At 41.6% G+C, this 14,975-nt stretch overlaps 1 protein-coding gene across 3 annotated transcripts in view; it reads right to left on the minus strand.

Annotated features, from left to right (window-relative positions):
- Nucleotides 1-14,975, minus strand: part of USP49 (ubiquitin specific peptidase 49) — a 200,624-nt gene that overhangs the window by 76,488 nt on the left and 109,161 nt on the right. For all 3 annotated transcript variants that reach the window (XM_073615936.1, XM_073615935.1, XM_073615938.1), the window contains exon 2: nt 13,720-13,817. The gene's annotated coding sequence lies outside the window, so the exon portion shown is untranslated. The remainder of the gene's footprint in view (nt 1-13,719; nt 13,818-14,975) is intronic.

Here is a 14,975-nt window from a genome sequence, read left to right on the forward strand (position 1 = left end):
TCAGGTATGCCATTCACAACTTTGAGTGGTTATACCAGAATGATGCCTGCAGGTTTAGGTATCATCTTGGTATCATTCTTTTCAGCCAGCGATCAGCTTTCATGTAAAAGCAATCCTAGCGGCTAATTAGCCTCTAGACTGCTTTTACAAGCAGTGGGAGGGAATGCCCCCCCCCCCACCGTCTTCCGTGTTTTTCTCTGGCTCTCCTGTCTCAACAGGGAACCTGAGAATGCAGCCAGTGATTCAGCCAGCTGACCATAGAGCTGATCAGAGACCAGAGTGGCTCCAAACATCTCTATGGCCTAAGAAACTGGAAGCTACGAGCATTTCATGACTTAGATTTCGCTGGATGTAAATAGTGCCATTGGGAAATTGGGAAAGCATTTTATCACACAGATCTTGGTGTGGTCAGATGCTTTGAGGGCAGAGGAGAGATCTAGGGTCTAATAGACCCCAATTTTTTCAAAAAAAGAGTACCTGTCATTACCTATTGCTATCATAGGGGATATTTACATTCCCTGAGATAACAATAAAAAGGATTAAAAAAAAAAAAAAAAAAAAACTGAAAGGAACAGTTTAAAAATAAGATAAAAAAGCAAAAAAAAAAAAAAGCACCCCTCTCCCCCCCTTGCTCTTGCGCTAAGGCGAACGCAAGCGTCGGTCTGGCGTCAAATGTAAACAGCAATTGCACCACGCATGTGAGGTATCACCGCGAAGGTCAGATCGAGGGCAATAATTTTAGCAGTAGACCTCCTCTGTAAATCTAAAGTGGTAACCTGTAAAGGCTTTTAAATATGTACTTATTTTGTTGCCACTGCACGTTTGTGCGCAATTTTAAAGCATGTCATGTTTGTTATCCATGTACTCGGCCTAAGATCATCTTTTTTATTTCATAAAACATTTGGGCAATATAGTGTGTTTTAGTGCATTAAAATTTAAAAAAGTGTGTTTTTTCCCCCAAAAATGCATTTGAAAAATCACTGAGCAAATACTGTGTGAAAAAAAAAATGAAACACCCACCATTTTAATCTGTAGGGCATTTGCTTTAAAAAAAATATATAATGTTTGGGGGTTCAAAGTAATTTTCTTGCAAAAAAAAAAAAAAAAGTTTTTCATGTAAACAAAGTGTCAGCAAGGGCTTTGTCTTCAAGTGGTTAGAAGAGTGGGTGATGTGTGACATAAGCTTCTAAATGTTGTGCATAAAATGCCAGGACAGTTCAAAACCCCCCCAAATGACCCCATTTTGGAAAGTAGACACCCCAAGCTATTTGCTGAGAGGCATGTCGAGGCCATGGAATATTTTATATTGTGACACAAGTTGCGGGAAAGAGACAATTTTTTTTTTTTTTTGCACAAAGTTGTCACTAAATGATATATTGCTCAAACATGCCATGGGAATATGTGAAATTACACCCCAAAATACATTCTGTTGCTTCTCCTGAGTACTGGGATACCACATGTGTGAGACTTTTTGGGAGCCTAGCTGCGTACGGGACCCCGAAAACCAAGCACCGCCTTCAGGCTTTCTAAGGGCGTAAATTTTTGATTTCACTCTTCACTGCCTATCACAGTTTCGGAGGCCATGGAATGCCCAGGTGGCACAAAACCCCCCCAAATGACCCTATTTTGGAAAGCAGACACCCCAAGCTATTTGCTGAGAGGTATAGGGAGTATTTTGCAGACCTCACTTTTTGTCACAAAGTTTTGAAAATTGAAAAAAGAAAAAAAAAAAAAGTTTTTTCTTGTCTTTCTTAATTTTCAAAAACAAATGAGAGCTGCAAAATACTCACCATGCCTCTCAGCAAATAGCTTGGGGTGTCTACTTTCCAAAATAGGGTCATTTGGGGGGGGTTTGTGCCACCTGGGCATTCCATGGCCTCCGAAACTGTGATAGGCAGTGAAGAGTGAAATCAAAAATTTACACCCTTAGAAATCCTGAAGGCGGTGATTGGTTTTCGGGGCCCCGTACGCGGCTAGGCTCCCAAAAAGTCCCACACATGTGGTATCCCCATACTCAGGAGAAGCAGCTTAGTGTATTTTGGGGTGCAATTCCACATATGCCCATGGCCTGTGTGAGCAATATATCATTTAGTGACATTTTTTTGTAATTTTTTTTTTTGTCATTATTCAATCACTTGGGACAAAAGAAATGAATATTCAATGGGCTCAACATGCCTCTCAGCAATTTCCTTGGGGTGTCTACTTTCCAAAATGGGGTCATTTGGGGGGGGGGAGTTTGTACTGCCCTGCCATTTTAGCACCACAAGAAATTACATAGGCAGTCATAAACTAAAAGCTGTGTAAATTCCAGAAAATGTACCCTAGCTTGTAGACGCTATAACTTTTGCGCAAACCAATAAATATACGCTTATTGACATTTTTTTTTACCAAAGACATGTGGCCGAATACATTTTGGCCTAAATGTATGACTAAAATTGAGTTTATTGGATTTTTTAATAACAAAAAGTAGAAAATATCATTTTTTTTTCAAAATTTTTGGTCTCTTTCAGTTTATAGCGCAAAAAATAAAAACCGCAGAGGTGATCAAATACCATCAAAGAAAGCTCTATTTGTGGGAAGAAAAGGACGCAAATTTTGTTTGGGTACAGCATTGCATGATCGCGCAATTAGCAGTTAAAGCGACGCAGTGCCAAATTGTAAAAAGTGCTCTGGTCAGGAAGGGGGTAATACCTTCTGGGGCTGAAGTGGTTAAAGGAGACATTTCGTAAGAAAATAAAAAAATTCCTTAGAAAACTCCACTTACCTTTCCCGCCGCAGGGTTTTCTGTGGTAAAACCAACAGACCCAATCTTCACCCTTCACGGTGGGTTCCGTTAACAAACCTTCAGGAACCGGGGAACCGACAATCCTGGACCTGTAATAGCACCCCACCAGTAAAACTTTATGGCCTTAATACCAAAAGTCCAGCTCTCTAAAAAGAGAAGCGTTTACAAGCAAAACATAATTTCTTCGGATACAAGGCCCAGGCACCATTCAATTTGGCCTAAAAGACACTTTGAATGGATCCGGCTGCATAACTAGCCCCAGCAAGGATTGCTCCAGTGGAGCTCAGCACAGCACATCTTCACTCGTGACCAACACCTTAGACACTGGCGAAAAAACTTAGATGCTCCCTGTATGGGCGGGGTTATATAGGAAAGCAACTTCCTGTTTAGGGTGTGCCAGTGTCCAGCACCTGAAGGTGGACTATAACCCACATAGTAATTACTATGGCTCTGTGTCCCGTGAAGTACGATTAAAGAAAAATAAAAACCACGAAAGTGTTTAACCGGTTCAATACAGGGCATTTTCACCCCCTTCCTTCCCTGGCCAATTTTTAGTTTTCAGCGCTGTCGCACTTTAAACGACAATTGCGCGGTCGTGCAACGTTGTACCCAAAAAAAATTGACGTCCTTTTTTCCCCACAAATAGAGCTTTCTTTTGGTGGTATTTGATCGCCTCTGCGGTTTTTATTTTTTGCGCTATAAACAAAAGAAGAGCGACAATTTTGAAAAAAAAACACAATATTTTTAACTTTTTGCTATAATAAATATCCCAATTTAAAAAAAAAAAAACAAATTTTTTCCTCAGTTTCGGCCGATACGTATTCTTCTACATATTTTTGGTAAAAAAAAAAAAAAAAAATCGCAATAAGCGTATATTGATTGGTTTGCGCAAAAGTTATAAAGTCTACAAAATACGAGATAGATTTATGGCATTTTTTTTTTTAAAAAAATGTATTTATTTTTTTAGCGGCGATCGCGATTTTTTTTTCGTGACTGCGACATTATGGCGGACACATCGGACACTTTTGACATATTTTTGGGACCATTCACATTTATACAGTGATCAATGCTATAAAATTGCATTGATTACTGTGTAAATGTGACAGGCAGTGAAGGGGTTAACCACTAGGGGGCGGGGAGGGGTTAATATGTTTCCTAGGGAATGCTTCTAACTGTTGGGGGAGGGGACGTACAAGGGGAGGAGACCGATCAGTGTTCCTCCGTTCTGGGAACACAGATCGCTCTCCTCTCACCTGACAGGCTGTGGATCTGTGTGTTTACACACACAGATCCACGGTCCGGCCCGGATAACGGGCAATCGCGTGTGCCCGGCCTACATCGCGGCCGCCGGGCACACGCACCGGGTCCCGAGCAACGCGGCGGGCGCGCGCGCCCCCTAGACGGCCGGGAATCCCAGGACGTCATATGACATCCACCCAGGATGGGAGATCCCATCCCAGGACGTCATATGTCTATGGCTGGGTAGGGAAGTGGTTAAATACCACCAAATAAAGCTCTATTTGTGTGAAAAAAAGGACATCAATTTTATTTGGGTAACAGCATCACACAACCGCGCAACTATCATTTAAAGCGACGCAGTGCCATATCGCAAAAAATGGCCTGCTCGGGAAGTGGGTAAAACCTTCCGGGGCTGAAGTGGTTAAAGCCTAACTCCAGCTTTTCGATCACTTTAACAATTGACCTCCGGAAGATTTACCTCATTTCATGACCAAGCAGGTTTTTGCATATGGCACTGTGTCACTTTGACAATTGCTCTGTCATGCAACACATAAAATTTAGGTCCTCTTTTTCCCTACAAATATAGCTTTATTTTGGTGGCATTTGATCACCATGGTGTTTTTATTTTTTGCGCTATAAACAAAAAAAGACCGACAATTTTGAGAATTTTTTTTTTTTACTTTCTGCTATAAAAATATATCCAAAAAAAAAATAAAAAAAAAACATTTCGTCATAAATTTAGGTTAATATGTGTTCTGCTACATATATTTGGTAAAAAAAAAATCCCAATAGATGTATATCGATTGTAGATGCTATAACTTTTGCGCAAACCAAACTATGGTACATATACTGGAATTTTTATTTATCCATTTTTTCTACTAGTAATGGCAGCAATCAATGGGACTGCAATATTGCAGCGGACAAAATCAGACACTGACACTTTTTACACTTTGTGGGAACCAGTTACACGAATACAGTGATCAGTACTAAAAATATGCACGGTCACTGTACTAATGACACTGGTTGTGAAGGAATTAATCATCCACAGTACTCAAAGGGTTAAATGTCCAGCCAGCATTTTTGGTGTATATGTATGGTGCTTTTACTAAAGGGAAGTAACAGATTTTATTCCCTTCTTTGCGGGGAAGGAAAATCCTAAAATTCCCCATTGACAGGTCAGAGCTCTTCCTTGTTTACATAGGCAGAGCCCTTTCCTATGTGTCATCCTGACTGATCGGCATCTGCGCTGTAAAAATCACAGCACAGCTGGGTTGTGCGCCCCCTACCCGAAAGTGCCAGATCATGTACCCAGTACGTGATCTGGAGCAGGAGAGCCGCCTTGTCGCTGTATATGTAAGCAGTTAAATAGTTGCTTTGGGTCAGTCAAGCTGACCCCCAATTAACAATTTCCTTTATTAATACATGTGGCCACGGTCAGCGCTATATAAACTGTATGTAATATCAGCTACATAGAGTATACAGCACCAGTGGCGGAACTACCAGGGTCGCAAAGGTCACACATGCGACTGGGCCCTGGTGTTGAGGGGGCGCCAGCGGGGGGGTTGCTGAGAGCATCTCTCATACAGCCCAGAGCCTGCACTGACAGTTCCCCCTCCCTCCTCCCTCGCACGGATGGGGGAGGAGAGAGCCGATCTGCTCCTTCTCCTCCCGCCCCTCTCTTTCTGTATGCACCGCAGGAAGTTTGAAGCCAAGCAGCTGAATTTGATCATTCAGCTGCTGGGTTTCACACTGCCCACTGTGCACACAGGAGTAGATCGGCTCTCTCCTCTTCCATCTGTATGTGTGAGGAGGGATGGAAAACTGTCAGTGCAGGCTCTGGGCTGTAAGGCTCCATTCACACCTAAACGTATATATTTACTTGCATTTTTTTTTTTTGCAGCTTTTTACAAGCTGTTTTAGAAGTGTATTACAAGCATTTTACAGCTCCAGGCGGTTATGTTTAGCCAATAGAAAGCACTAGGGGGGAGGAGAGGGAGACGAAATTAGGGGTGGAGAGCTGCTGTTTGAGCAGAAATTGAGCACAAAAAAAAAAAAAACACTCGTAAAAAACGGTCAAATCAGACGTTTCTTTTGGAGTCTTTGGGGCCAAAAACACATATAACCTAGCAAAAAGCAGCTCATATACTTTGAGCTTCAGGAGTTTTGTTTTAAACAACAGAATACTCAGATGTGAACAGGGGCCATTGAAATTAATAGGATTTGGCTTGTTAAGTGTTTTAGAGCTACAAGCAGAAAATCGCTCAGGTGTGAACAGGGCCTAACGGAGACCCTCTCAGCTCAGGGTCCTGTTGAGGAGGCACTGAGAGGCGGCACTAATAGGTGGCACTGATGATCAGTGCCCTGACTATAAGTGTAAACAATATACTGACAGTCTTGCCGGTTAACGTCTCTCTTTTCCTCACTGCGGATAACTGACAAATCTGTTTACATGTGATCAGTTGATCACATGGTAAAGGACCTCTCAGCTCAGGGTCCTGTTGAGGAGGCACTGATAGGCGGCACTAATAGGTGGCAATGATGATCAGTGCCCTGAGTATCAGTGTAAACAATGTACTGACAGTCTTGCCGGTTAACGTCTCTCTTTTCCTCACTGCGGATAACTGGCAAATCTGTTTACATGTGATCAGTTGATCACATGGTAAAGGACCGCTGTGATTGGCCCTTTACTGTGATAAGCAGCATCCGAAGGACACAGCAGTCACAGAGGGTGCTGAATGTGTGCCCCAGGGAGCACGCAGAAGGCAGGGTGTTGGGAGGATGGCCATGGACACCCTCCCAGAACTTCATCATGGTTTCTTGCACTGGGGCCCTAAAGGTTCTACTTATGCCTCTTTACAGCACTGTGTTCTATGTACTGTGTTCTGGCAAAGGTACAGGGACTTCCTGATTTGTTCCTAGGACAAAACTAAGTCTGAATGAGCACTGCTCCACCATCCACAGGAAGCATTGCATTTCATCAATAAATGTAAGACTTCCTCAGAATCGCTGAGGTGGACAGTGTGACATCATTGACGGAGGTGGGAAGGCAAGTAGATGGCGACACCACAATCCTGTAGTGCAAGTTTCATATCAACCCATGTATTTTATATTATTCATAATAATTAGCATATATGTTCTTGATATTATAATTATTATTAAAAATATTATTTTAATATTAGGCAATAGTTAGTCTCTAGAAACTTGCACACCATCTCATAATATAGAAAATCTACATTTAAAAGTTGAACTCTTGACTACAACAATTTTTTTCTAAGAACAAGGATGGTATTCTTTAATTAATAAGATCAGAAAACTATGTGCCTTAATTAAGCCGACAGGTGCATAGATAAGGGTCTGCCTGAACTTTAAATTATACTTTTGAAAAAAGTATTTGAGTTGGAATTCACTATGAGAATAATATATGTATAATAATATATATTCCGTATATATATATGACAAGTGTCAGATTTAAAGTGGTTGTAAACCCTTACATATACACAGTGGAATGACTGGCTTTAATGTGCAGAATTTATAAAGCTGGTTTGAACCATCAGAAAAAAGGGGGCAGAAACAGAAAGCTGTAATTACACACACAGCAGAGCTCATTGATGGGAAGGGAAGGAAAGGGAAGGAAAGGGAACGGACGGGACCCCCCCCCCCTTTCACACGGGAACAGAGCTGAGGCTGTCAATTAGATGGAGATCCCTCCCATCACCTTTTTCTCTTGTTGTCAGAAGTGATTCATGCTCAGCAAGGAACTGAGGCAGCAGATAGAAATGGCACTTAGTGCTCTTATTTGAGACAAGTATATAATATATAAGGATATGTTTTGTTCATATTTAATGCCTGAGGTTTACAACCACTAAAGTTACAGTGATGTAGACCTAAGCAACCAATCATATTATAGCCAATATAGTTCTATTGTAAAATTTGTTATAAAAAGTCCCTGAGAGCTCCTATGTTTTTGAACATGCTTTGGCCTAATTCCAGCTGTTATCAATAAATCTGCTTCATTGAAGGTCCTTCTTGGTCCAATCCTTCGTTATTTCTAACTCAATCCCTACCTCGGTCAATAAGGGAAGCCTTGTATTCATTCAGAAAAATACAAGGCTTCCTGTGAATGACTGAGTACTGCTCAGCCTGACTCGATTTTGTTCCAGGAAGGGTACAGGAAGTCCCTGTACTGCTGCCAGAACACTTCATTGTATACTGTAGTATACTGTACTATATGTAGATACGACTACATATACTTTATACAGCACTGACAGCAGTGGCATGTATTAGCAAAGGAAATGCTTTGTTTGGGCCAGCTTGACTGATTCCAGATAACAGTGCAGCACAACTTATAAAGTGCGCCTACTAAAGAAGTCCCTGCCTTAGGCTCTGCCCCCCTATACGCAATACATCCTATCTGTGACATCATCCCGTGGCCATCTTGCCTTTAGCTGCCAGCTGACTTGTACAGTATACATGTGTTTATCTTTAGCCACATCCTGCAAGTGTATTTTTTAATACTGGGCAGTATTAAAGATTTTTTGCGACAAACACTAGAGGCTCTCTTGTTTTTACATGATCTTTATCCAATGCCTGGAGTCCAATATTGGAGGGGAGAAGAAGATTGTAGAGACGCCAGAGGATTAACCCCTTAATGGGGAAGGTCTTTTGTTTACCTAACATTTGAATCCGTGGTCATATATCAGAGGGGAGCAGCCATTGTTCACTGTTTGGCAGAGGCACATTTTAGACATTCATGTGTTAGATTATAGAAATCTTCACTTTTGAAGCACAGTAGTGGATTTTCTTTGCATCGATTTTACATATTATTCTCTGTGAATCTTTTTATGGATTGTATGTAGCTATGTTATGTGTTTTTGATCGTATTTGTCTACACATATACGTTTGTTTTTGGAAAAACTAGCTTTATAGGTTGCACTGCACTATTATTTGGAATCTGTTTAATTGAATGTGCGGTGAAATCATTTTGTTGGTGCTGAGCTTGCAACCATTATATGATTTTGTTTTTGCACATTTGGTGTGGCTGCGCTGATTGATTCATATTAGCGTGTTAGCGAAGTCCTCTTTTTGACTTGTACCTACAGGTAAGCCTTATAATAGATTTGCACCGTTTGGGAGATATTTACACTGCATGCAGAAGTGACGTCAATAGTGCATGCGCTCTGAAGGGACAGCATACCCGTGCCATCCCTTCAGAGCTCCATTCCGCAACCGTGACTTCCGCACCTATGCGTGGAAGTGACGTCATCATGTCTGGACCAATCAGACCGTTGGAGCACTCGAACCTGGAAAGAAGACCGGGTAAAGATGGAAGCTCTGCCAGCAGTCACGATGCATACTAGCACTTTATGCTAATGTTTTGCAGGGGGTTAAAAAAAAAAAAAAAAAGGAAGGAAGGAAGGAAGGAAGGAAGGAAGGAAGGAAGGAAGGAAGGAAGGAAGGGAGGGAGGGAGGGAGGGAGGGAGGGAGGGAGGAAGGATGGGGAGGTGCGGTTTACTTCTACTTTAAAGTGTAACTTCACCTTTACAGAAAATCTGTAAGGTGAACTTACACTGGACCCTCTTCCCCATCGTACCTTTTCCCGCAGTACCTGAGGCCGGCGATCTCCTGCACTGACACATCGTATCGCTGCTTTACCAGTCCGGGGATTTGAAATCCCAGCGGCTTTCTCTCCTCTTCAGCGATGACAGGACGAGATACGCGGGTTCCGATTGGTCAGCGTCGTACCTTTATGAGGTGCGTTTAGTAATTTAAGCCGCGAGGGATTTCTTATACCTGGACCGATAAAGCGGCGATACGATGTGTCAGTGCAGGAGATCACCGGCTTCAGGTACAGCAAGACCGGGTGCGATGGGGAGGGGGTCCTGTGTAAGTTCACCTTACAGATTTTTCTGTAAAGGTGAACATACCCTTTAAGTTGACCCAAAAAATGATTAAATGCGATAGAAAAGTTGGAGCTAGGCTTTAAAGGTCTGGTGTTTAAGGTGTGGTGTCACCATGCCCAGATCAAAAGAAGGTTTAGATGCCTATGAATCTAAAAAAATAAATAAATAAAATAAATTCACTAAAATATCTGAAATCATTTAAAATACAAATCGTTTTAGATTTTAAATGACAATTGGATGCTAAAATAAGTCCCCAAGAATCCCACATTTTTATCATGAGATCTGCAGGTAACACTTGCAGCAGTTCGTGTCAAACTTGCTATCACAAAGAAAATGCACCAAATTTTACAAGCATGGAAGGTGTGCTGGGTAAAAACCTTTGCTGTTCAAAAAGAACATTAGGGCAATACCATTTGCCATTGAACACATAGGCAAGGACCAGGCCAATCGTGTCAAAAACTATGTTGTTTAGTCACAAAAACAGTACACCTGTTTAGTGCAAAAATGGAAGACAGTATTTAAATAGAAGAACCTCAGACCAACTAGAGAAGCACTGCGGTGTAAAGAAATATGTATTTAAGTGCTGTACAACTGTTATCCACAAAGCTGCTAATGTTGTAAGTGCTAAAGTAAACATGTGATAACATATACAGTACAAATAAATACAGTGATAAAAATCAAGGACTCCAGTGTAAAGAGGGGTAACACACTGAGAAAAATCAGAATAAAAATTTTGTAAGAGGCACAATCGTTCAATTTTCATATAGGTTGTACACAACTTTCAACTTCCGATCCAGACTTTGCACACTAAAATTTTCGAAGGGTCAAACTCAAAACTTTTTCTCGTAACGTGAACAGAACAAACGATTTTTGTTTAATGTGTACCGTTTTCGTACGAGAAGAAAAAAAGAGAAAAAAAAAAAAAAAATCAGAAAACGAAAGACTGTGCATGATCACAAAGTAGTCCTAATCACATATACAGTGCAAATAAATACCACCCAATTACTAAAGCATCAATTTGTAGTGTGGAAAGGGGATAGTGTGAGCTGGCTGCACTAGTATTTCTATATAGGTCAAAGGTAGCGTGGGAGTATCACATATATTCATCACTATGGTGCGGGAAGGTTATGGTTTGAGGTTGCTTTGTTGCTTCAGGGCCTGAACAACTTGCAGTCATCAGATCAACTATAAATTGTGCACCATATATCTTAGCCTGCATGATGAGAATGTAAGGCCACCCGTTTGAAAGTTGAACTACAAAAGGATATTTAAACATGATGATGATCTGAAGCACACTAGCAAAGTCATCCAATTTAAAAAGGAAGAAATGCAGGGTTATGGACTGGCCTAGTCAAAACCCTGTTTTGAAGGAAAGGGGTGGGGGTTAAGGGGATTTAGAATGGGCACCTCAATGAAACCCAGAAATACCTTGCAACTGAAGGAATTTTGCATGTAAGAATGGTCAAAAATTTTGAGACGGGTGGGCAGTTATGCAAAAATGCCTACAAAAAGTCAGTTCTAATGCCCCGTACACACGGTCGGACATTGATCGGACATTCCGACAACAAAATCCTAGGATTTTTTCCGACAGATGTTGGTTCAAACTTGTCTTGCATACGCACGGTCACACAAAGTTGTCGGAAAATCCGATCGTTCTGAACGCGGTGACGTAAAACACGTATGTCGGGACTATAAACGGGGCAGTAGCCAATAGCTTTCATCTCTTTATTTATTCTGAGCATGCGTGGCACTTTGTGCGTCGGATTTGTGTACACACGATCGGAAAATTTTTATAGCCTGCTCTCAAACTTTGTGTGTTGGAAAATCCGATGGAAAAAGTCCGACGGAGCCCACACATGGTCGGAATTTCCGACAACACGCTCCGATCGCACATTTTCCGTCGGAAAATCCGACCGTGTGTATGGGGCATTAGAGTGTACCTGCTTTTAAAACACTACACCATTACTTTTAATGAAATTTTTGCTGAATAAATTAAACTTTTCCCTGCGTTCTTATTCAAGTAAATCACCTTTATCTGTAGGAACTGTCTGAATGAAGATCATAAGGATGCTTGCCTGTTCAAGCATGTTGAAAATACAGTCAATATGGCCAATTCAGAGACATACGTCAACATGTGGAGTGATGGTACTTTTGCTTTTCAAAAAGTTGCAATGTTTCCAATTTAGAGTGTTTCTGTCGTAGAAACAGTGTACACTGAGGGACATTTATCAAGCAAATTTGTGTCACAATTAGGCACAAATAAGACTGTCTCTCATTTAATAAAATATATGCAATATTTTAATGTGCACTTAAGACTCCTGCGCCTGTAATCCTGCAACAGATTTATCACTCAAGAGGAGACACAATTTAGCTGGTGGCTGTCGGGCCATTTCATTCTGTTGCAGTGCTACTTTTGAACAGTAGAGGGAAGAATTTATAAATCTATCTGTAAACTTACAGTAAATGTGTTACAAAATCTTTCACTGCTCCTTGCTGTGCAGCAGAACTGATAAATGTCCACGTTTTCAAAATTAATTTGATGTTATTCTTTGCTTGTAGCATCACCACTACTTCAAGAAACTGATAAATCATAGTTGAAATATATAGTCACATGAAAAAGCCGTGACCCCACCCAGTTAGGCAAGGCTTCAGTTTTTGTAGCAAGCCATGAACCACAAAGAATGGGGGGGATTCTCCGTGTCCCGTGATGTACTCCAAGAAAAGGGTTTTAAAAAGGGAAAAACCTGTAGTGCCACCAGCAGTCTGGTGTGACCTGTAGTCCCACCTGGGAGGTTCTACTACAACCTGTAGTTCCAACCATGGAGATTCTGCTGCGATGATAGTCCCACTAGGCACCAACAATGCTGCGACCTGTAGTCCCAACAACTATAGTAAAGCTTGCTCTGACCAGTTCACTGCCAGGGCGCTTTGCTCTGCTCCTGACAACCCCAGCCACACTGTGCATGCGCACAGGGGGAATGCAAGTGGGAGAACAACTATGCATTCCCTAAATTTGGTGCCCAAAGCCTCCCGCTTCAAGCTCCACTATGCTGTGTAGCATTCAGGGCGGGCCAGGATGATGTACTGTAATGCAAACATGATGCTGTGGCCACAAAAGCACCCTATTCCACTGGGAAAGGGGGGGAGCTCACCACATGAGGGTAACTACCCCAGGAGACACATCAGTCTGCCATAGGACCCTCTAGGGCAGGGATATGCAATTAGCGGACCTCCAGCTGTTCCAAAGTCCCATCATGCCTCTGCCTCTGGGTGTCATGCTTATGGCTGTCGGAGTCTTGCTATGCCTCATGGGACTTGTAGTTCTGCAACAGCTGGAGGTCCGCTAATTGCATATCCCTGCTCTAGGGGAACTAATCTTCACTCATCATGGCAGGCTCTGTCCGGGGGGCCTTCAGGGACTTGACTTCTCAGCTGAAGATCACTGCCCTAGACAGCACCCTATCAGTACACAAAGCAAAGTATCACTGTGCAGGGTCCTGCACAGACATGACTATCACCTAAGACACTGGCACGAAAAAAAAAAAAAACACAACTGATGCCTTGCCCAAGGAGCAGGTATTATGCTTGGGAAGGGACTTCCGGTCTTTCTTTTTTTTTTTTCCGCCAGTGTCCAATCACCTGAGGGTGGCAGCATAACCCCAACATAATGGATAGGAAGATGTTGTGTGTCCCAGATGTACAATAAAGAAAGTACGCCCCAAGGAGTTTACTGTTTATGCACACTTTAACCATTTAGTATGCCTTGTGGAAACACTGATAGGATAATTTACGTACCTGGAACCGAATCAGATGCTGCTGTTCACATCTGCTGAAATCCTGGCAATTTAACTCTCCATTTGAAGACAAAGCTGATCAGCACACACTTTATTCACCTTTGAAAAACATTACAAAATAAATTGCATAAGATTGATACACTAAACAGACATGGGTTTTCAAGTTATTTTATTTCACCATAAGCCTTAAATGGTTTTACATGGTTGTGAAGTTAAATTTACACTAGCCATAACCATAATATATCTTCCCTAAGAAAATTATTAAAGTTGAAGTTTGGGTATGGCAATTTTCCATAATTACATTGGTCTATTTTGAACCAATGTAAGTATGTGCTACACCTGTAGGATCATGGAAGGACCATGGAAACTGGAAGTCACTGTAGTAGACCTCTCTACTACAGTGATTGCTGCTACTTTCTGGGTCCTGTGCTGAGCGTCTGCTCTGCTGCTTATTGAAGGAGGCACACATTTAGTATTTTCTTAATTAATGCAATGTATTCTCGGTTTGGAGAAGGTGGAGAATGTGACATCACCGCCCCTTATCCATCAAAGAATGCATACATTGAAAAAACGCAAAGGGGTTGATTTACTAAAATTGCAGTGCAAAATCTGGTGCAGGTGTACATGGTAGCCAATCAGCTTTAAATTTCAGCTTGTTCAATTAAGCTTGGACAAAAAAAAAACAAAAAAAAAAACAAAAAAAAAACTGGAAGCTGAAGTTTCTATGAGAGCTGCGCAAGATTTTACATTCTCCAGTTTTAGTAAATCAACCCCAAAGTGTTCTCTGAATGGTGCCCGTGCCATGCAAGTAACCGCCTATGTTCAGGGCAGCCGCTCTGCATGTGACCCAGAAGCTAGTGAAAATCACTGTAGTAGCTGTGCCTACTACAGTGATTTCTAGCTTCCAGGGGTATCACACAGATATGGAACATATATAATTACATTGGTTCAGGCTGGACCAATTTAATAATGCAAACATTGGCATACCTAAATTTCAGCTTTAAAAACTATTTTGAGCAGACGCCTTTCAAAATATGATCATAATAGATTTTCCAAGCGCAGCTCATGGGCAGGTATTTTTGTCCCTGTCACCAATTAGATTATACACTCATTTAAAGTAGGGGTGCAACGGATCGTTCCTCGGATCAGGAGTCACGGTTCGGATCATTTTCGGATCAACAACAAAAAAATCTCCCCCATTGTAATATCAACGTCATCTCCCCCACTGTAAAATCCACAATCTCCCCCACTGTAATA

The sequence above is a fragment of the Aquarana catesbeiana genome, linkage group LG02 (assembly GCF_042186555.1).
Source record: "Aquarana catesbeiana isolate 2022-GZ linkage group LG02, ASM4218655v1, whole genome shotgun sequence".
Lineage (NCBI taxonomy): Eukaryota > Metazoa > Chordata > Amphibia > Anura > Ranidae > Aquarana > Aquarana catesbeiana.